Consider the following 7,154-nt stretch of genomic DNA (forward strand, 5'->3'; position numbering starts at 1 on the left):
TTTTTCTTTTTTCCCACCGAGCATGGTGATGTTGATTCCATAAAGTTTTTGTTGAAACAGGAAGCAACAAGAGTGAATTTGGAACTGAAAGGAGTAGAGATTCTTTTCCCATTGAATTCTACTCAAGGTATTTTTCCCCAAAATAAGTTGTGAACCATGGTATAAAGGAGAAAAGAGACCTCAAAAACAGGGCGACTGAGCACAAGAGGAGAAAAGAAAAAGACTGCAACTTGCTCCCAGGGACTGGAGAAAATGAAAAAGGTGGGAATCCATCAGCATTCCATTAGTCATCATCATCTTCATCTTCTTCACCTTCATCCTTATCCCCGTCTTCATCAATATCTTCCAATCCTTCTTCCTCTTCATTGTCATTGCCATCTTCTTCTCTTTGCCCTTCCTCATCATCCATGTCAGGAACCAAGTAGCCCTGTAGTGGATTTGGCCAAATATCATCTTTGATGACCTCTCCTAACTCATCTGTACCTGAATCAGAATGATCAGTAAACCAGATGAAGAAGCTTCCTGGTTCCTCATGCTATCTATTCCTGCTGGCCTTATTCTGTGTTTGACTTGATCATTTCATCGAATCCTTTCCAGATTTCCATTTGATTTCAGTGGACTTTGAAGATGGTTCACCACTCTCATTCAGATGAAATTCTTTGAAGAGAATTTTATTTTCGAAGTAAGGGTTTTCATCAAAATAAAAATCTATTCTGTAACCTGATTTAATGTCTTCAAATTCTATCACTTCAACTCTTGTCAAATAATGCAGCACCTCTTCATCCTCCTCTTCAATCAATGCAGACACTTGTGGATGGTTAAAAATTGTTGTTACCCCCAAATCTGGGATTTTGGCAATCAATTCCAACCTCTTCTGAAAAAATGGTTGGCAGAGTTTGTTATATTTCTATTCTACTTTCAAAATCTCACTGGCTTGTTCATTGAGTCTGTCTATTTCATTTTGTACTTCATCAGTATGTACAGTTGCTTCTTGCTGTTCTTTTTCTTCCTTTGGCAAGTTTGAAGAACCAGAGGCCTTGCCTGGCCTGGAGGCAGGAGTTGGCCTCGCTTTCTTTGGTTTCTTTGCTTGAGGTGTAAGTGAAGACTGGTGTTTGGGGGCCATGCTGGGAAAAAAAGCCAAGAATCCTCCCAGGGGAAGAGAGAGGTACTGCGAGCTCAGAGAACTCTAAACAGTATGTTTTGTTTCAGGAAAATGTTAGCATTTTTGTGTGTGTGTGTGTGTGTGTGTGTGTGTGTGTGTGTGTGTGTGTGTGTGGTGTTTTTTTGTTTTTGTTTTTGTTTTTTTTTTTTTGCCTAAGCATTTGCTTCCAGGAGATGGAAAGTGGAAGACAGATCACACATAAAGATGGCTTAATATCATCCTCACCCAGCATAGGAGGACTGGCTGGGAGCAGGAGTTGAGATCAGCTTGGACAGTTGAGATCAGCTTGGACCAGCACAGCACCATTCTGGCAGGCCCACTTTGGCAAGCTATTTCCTGTATACAGGGCTAACTAACTCTAAATAAACAAGCATTTTAGGAATGAGCTGTCAGATCGTGATGACTGTCAGGAGCCTAGGACCAGATCATACCTTGTGGGTGGAGATGGATTTTCCCAGGATGGGAAAGGATGTTGTCCCTGGAAGGGTTGTGGGAAAAGATTAGTCCCAGGTTGGGACATAAGATGGGGCTTAAATAAAGGGTAGGAGGAGTTGAGAGAAATATGCTCTTCTTTACCCTCTTTCCTTCTGAGGCTGGTAGGGCAATAGATGGACATCAGTTCTAGGTGAAATGTTTGTGGGAATTAGACAAGAACTCAGGAACAGATTCTGGTTTGAATAGCTAATTCTAAAAGAGGAGCTGCTTCTAGATAATCCTGAAAGGAATCACTTATGGCAGATCAGCAACTTCCCTGCAGACCAGGGTAGGCCAAGTCCCCAACATAGGACAGCTATGTCCTCAAAGAGAGAAACTTTGACAAATAAACCAGTGACAGAGATTGAAGACATCTAGGAAGATGGAGAGAGTGGAGAAGAGTAACACCAAGGATATGAACAAGCATTTAGTGAACCCTCACTGGATGCATGCTGTATCATTCACTGTGCTAAGCCATAGCTTTAAACACAAAAGATTTCTGGTCTGTGAGATGCTCACACTCTGAGAGGCAGAGGGGGAACTAGGGCTAAATATGGGAACAGCAGATTCACACCTCCTTTCTCACCTAGGAATAAATACCAGTTATTGAAAGTGGAATTTCACATAATGTTGAACTGTTATTCCCTTCTCTTGCTTTTTTAATATTTCTATCTCTGGACAAGAGCTTATGGTTGAATTCTTACTCAGTTAAATGTGGATGTTGAGTACTATGCTCACATTATTTCACTGAATATTTCAAACAATCTGACAAGGTAGGTGGTAGCTATTATCTTCCTCATATTATACCTAGAGAAACAGGATAATGAGATTGAGAGATTCATCCAAAGTCATACAGATACAAATAGGGTATCTGACATTTAGACTCAGAGAGGAGAAGAGTAAGGGAACATCAGTGAAACAGCGCAAGTTCTGGCCCCTGTGCTGGTATCCAGGCCATAATTCACTTTCAGTTTCATGACCTCCTGTTGTAAAACCCACCAACTGGTTGTACAGTCTACATTCTCTTGCCTGTTCTTCACTCTTGTTCATCCTCTGCTAGAGACTGAACATTTTGTTTTCCCCCAGTTCACACGATTACACTTATTCTCCAGTGTGACAGTGTTAAGAAGTGAGGTTTCTGAGAGAAGATTAAGTTATCAGGGCAGAGCCCTCATGAATGGGATTAGTGCCCACACAAGAAACCCAGAGAGCTACCGTGGCTCTTCTACCATGTGATGAAATAGCCAGAAGTCAGCCTTCTGTGAACCAGGAAGATGTGTGTGCTGCGCTAAGGCACTTCAGTTGTGTTTGACTGTTTGCGACCCTATGGACTGTAGTCCACCAGGCTCTTCTGTCCATGGGATTCTTCAGGCAAGAATACTGGAGTGGGTTGCCATGCCCTCCTCCAGGGGATCTTCCCAACCCAGGGATCAAACCTGTGTCTCTTATGTCTCCTGCACTGGTGGGTTCTTTACCACTAGTGCCACCTGGGGTGGACCCCACTAAACAAGGAATCTTTTGGTGCCTTGAACTTGGACTTCTCAGTCTGCAGAACTGTGAGAAATAAATTTCTATTCTTTATAAGTCTTGTAACATTTTGGTATTGCAGCCCAAACAAACTAAGATACTCTTTAAATGGTTCCCAGTTCATATTGAATTTCTTATTATCCTAAAGTATGGTAGTCTTTTCATATCTCTTTGACTTTGCATCTCCTCTCCTTTTTGCCCACAGTACTCTTTCTCCTTCTATAATTGATAAAAAAAACACCTTATCAAAAACCAGGTCAGCATCAAGTCTTCCAGAAAAAAAGCTTAGCACAGTGTTCAACAGCATGACCCAGGGTTCTGCCACTTAGCATCTGTGGGAATTCACTAAGCTTTAGTCAGTGTTCTCATTTTTAAAATGGAGCGAGCAGAACTGTCTGCAACACAGGGTTATTTAAAATATTAAATATAAAGGGCTTTGCATAGATCATAGTGAATGATGAATGAGTTTTGTTACCTTAGTTCTCCATGAAGACACCCCTGACTTTGCAAGTATAATCACCCACCTTCTCAGATGGGTTTTAGAGTAAATAATATTCATATCTTTATTTTAGAATTTATTCTGTTATCTTGTCATTATTTGTTTAAATATCCTTCCTGTACTACCTAACTTCTTGTCAATAATATTTCAAATTATGCTTTGTGGGAACTCTATGCTTTGCCAGGTGGGATCAGGAGAAGTCCTGGAAAGCAGACATCAAGAATCTGATTTGGAGTTGGGTTTCCTGTGATCTGATGGCAATGAAGGACCCACAGTATCAGTAATTAGTAGGGTAATAGCCCCTGGCATGTAGTGGCATTATAATTGCTGATGTTTTCACCTACAATTAATTGGGAGGTGAAAGGAGTAGGTGGAACATTATTTTATGGAAAGGCTCTGCTGAGTAAACAGTTTGGGGAAAATTATAGTTATGAAGATATTTCAGTGGATTAACTGCATTTCAGTCCTTGGCAAAAGAAAACAATAGACAGAGAAGTAAACTGCCAGCTTGAACAGTCTGTGAGAATCAGAGGGGTTCTGTGGCTGCTGTGAACAGCAGCGCGATCTGTTACAAGTCTGCATCAGACTGTGCAGGAAGTAAGGGAATGCAGCTGCAGAGCAAACCAAGTGCACAGCCGTGACGTATCTTCTTTGTTAGGACCTTACAGAAAAGCAGGAAGAGCCTGAAAACGGAATTTGTGGTCAAGAAGCCTGAGGACCTTGAACCTCACCTTCCCTTGAATGTCCCACCAAGGAAGAAGCACCCCTCTTCCTTTTGCCAGAGGAAAGTAGCCTCTCTTTACTGGAGACCATCTGATGCTCTGCCATGAAAGGCTTTAGTAGTGCTTTCCTGTTCTCCTCAAGCTCTGTATCTACTAATCTTCACTTCATCTAGACCAATATCTGTGATCAGATCTTGGCACTCACTGTTGGAATGGGGAAGTACTATTTGGACCTCAAGAAAATATAGCTTATACCCCCAAGGAATCTCAGAAGTTGACTGTTCTGTGCTTTGTTGCTCGGTCGTGTCCGACTCTTTGCAGCCTTACGGACTGTATTTGGCCAGCTCCTCCATCCATGGGGATTCTCCATGCAAGAATACTGGAGTGGGTTGCTGATAGCTTATAGTGAATGATGTGGGATTCATGATCTCTGAAGAAGATTTAGCTTTGGAACCAGGGACCAGGCTTGATCACTCAAGAGCTTTTGTGTAGCAGAGTTTTCTTAAAGTAAGAAAAGGGACATAGAAAGCTTCTGACACAGACATCAGAAGGGGGATGGAGAGTGCCACCCTCGATAGTCTTAGAAAGGGAGTTATATACTTTTAAAATTGGTTATTACAATAAATCAAAAGAATGTCTCAAGGTTGTAAAGATCTTACTAGACCCTCTCCCACAATTTACATTTTAAGATGACAGGATTAGAATTTAGCAATAGAAAGATTTTATCAAATTCACTCCCATAATATACATTTTAAGACAACAGGATTAGTCAGGTTTTCAGGAAGGAGAAACTGTCCTCAAGCAGGATACATTGTTGCTATATAATCCTTAAAGTGAAAGGGAAGTCGCTCAGTCCTGTCCGACTCTTTGCGACCCCATGGCCTGTAGCCTACCAGGCTTCTTGGTCCACGGGATTTTCCAGGCAAGAATACTGGACTGGGTTACCATTTCCTTCTCCAGGAGATCTTCCCGACCCAGGGATTGAACCCGCATTTCCAGCTTTGTAAGCAGATGCTTTACCATCTGAGCCACCAGGGAAGTATCCTTAGTACAGAGTTTAAACTGAGTTGTTTGTTGTTGTGTAATCATCAGTTCTGGGCTTAAAGAAAAAAATGTTTTAAGACTAAGAAATGTAGGAAAAAAACCTTTGCTTTTTCTTCCTCCTTCAGAATTTCAGACCCCTATCTCATCCTTCAGAGCCCCAGACCCCTCTCTCCTCCTCGAGGGCCCTGGACTTCTTATCAGGCTGCCTAGGAACTGACTCTGTCATAGCCATGCCCTCCTCCAGGGGATCGTCCCAACCAAGGGATCGAACCCAGGTCCCCTGCATTGTAAGCAGATTCTTTACTGTCTGAGCCACCAGAGAAGCCCCAGAAGTTGACTAATATGTACCATTAATAACTAGGGAAGCATTTGTGAGAATGGAATTAGAGGGTATTGGAGCAGGCAGAATAGATTACGAGGCTTGCTAGGAGAGAAGTTTTGTCAGGGCACTTTCTCATGACTCTGCATTCATGTTCTGGAAAAGATATCTGAATTTTCAGGATGGACACCTTGAAGCTTAAATGTAAAAGTGAACTACAGTGAATGGGGTACTGGTGGCAGAACTTCTCTGGAAGCATCTTAAGGTGTGGGTAGGTGAAAGGTTTGAATGGCTTTAAGACATTGAGAGTGCTACACCTGACTGTGGGTCTCAGGAGAGCCCAGGGAACACAATCTTCACTAAGTGTGTAGAGAATGCACTGGTAGGAAGTACACCAGCTCTTTCAATAGCTCAGTGGTTGCTGTTTTATATTGACTTTTTTAAAAAAAATTTATTTTTTAAAATTATTTATTTATTTATTTTACTTTAAAATACTGTATTGGTTTTGCCATACATTGACATGAATCTGCCACAGGTTGACTTGGTTTTATGGTGGGAGATGCGGACACAAAAGTGAGGGCTCCCACAGATGGATGGTGGATTTGGGGAATGTCAGAAGCCACACTGTAGCATAGAAATGCCAGTTGCAAAACAGAAATAATGATCATAATGGGCATCATGTCCAGAGTGGCAACTGGGGTGCCTTGTCCAATAAGGACAGGGTGATAGCTGTTAAATTATCATGTTCTGTGGGGAAGGGCAGAAAGAGAGGTAGAGAGAGGGACAGATAAGGAGACAGAGAGAGGGACAGGGAGAGGAGGAGGAAGGGGCAGGAAGGGGAAGAGAAGAAAAGAGAAGACTGAAAGTTGGTAGGCAGAAGGCTGACACCAGTTACCACAGTGGGAAACCACGTCCCCTTATCCAGTGGCAAGAATACACAGAAGAACTATACAAAAAAGATCTTCATGACTCAAATAATCACGATGGTGTGATCACTCACCTAGAGCCAGACATCCTGGAATGTGAAGTCAAGTGCGCCTTAGGAAGCATGACTATGAACCAAGCTAGTGGAGGTGATGGAATTCCAGTTGAGCTATTTCAAATCCTAAAAGATGATGCTGTGAAAGTGCTGGACTCAATATGTCAGCAAATTTGGAAAACTCAATACTGGCCACAGGACTGGAAAAGATCAGTTTTCATTCCCCTAAAAAAGGCAATGCCAAAGAATGCTCAAACTACCACACAGTTGCACTCATCTCACATGCTAGTAAAGTAATGCTCAAAATTCTCCAAGCCAGGCTTCAATAATATGTGAACTGTGAACTTCCAGATGTTCAAGCTGGTTTTAGAGAAGACGCAAGAACCAGAGATCAAATTGCCAACATATGCTGGATTGTAGAAAAAGTA

The 7,154-nt window shown here is 42.0% G+C and overlaps 1 pseudogene; it reads right to left on the reverse strand.

Annotated features, from left to right (window-relative positions):
• Nucleotides 1-283: 283 nt before the first annotated feature.
• On the reverse strand, nt 284-1,123 carry LOC101104580 (protein SET-like; annotated as a pseudogene).
• Between the last annotated feature and the right edge of the window lie 6,031 nt (nt 1,124-7,154).

Source organism: Ovis aries, chromosome 6 (genome assembly GCF_016772045.2).
Source record: "Ovis aries strain OAR_USU_Benz2616 breed Rambouillet chromosome 6, ARS-UI_Ramb_v3.0, whole genome shotgun sequence".
NCBI classification, from domain to species: domain Eukaryota; kingdom Metazoa; phylum Chordata; class Mammalia; order Artiodactyla; family Bovidae; genus Ovis; species Ovis aries.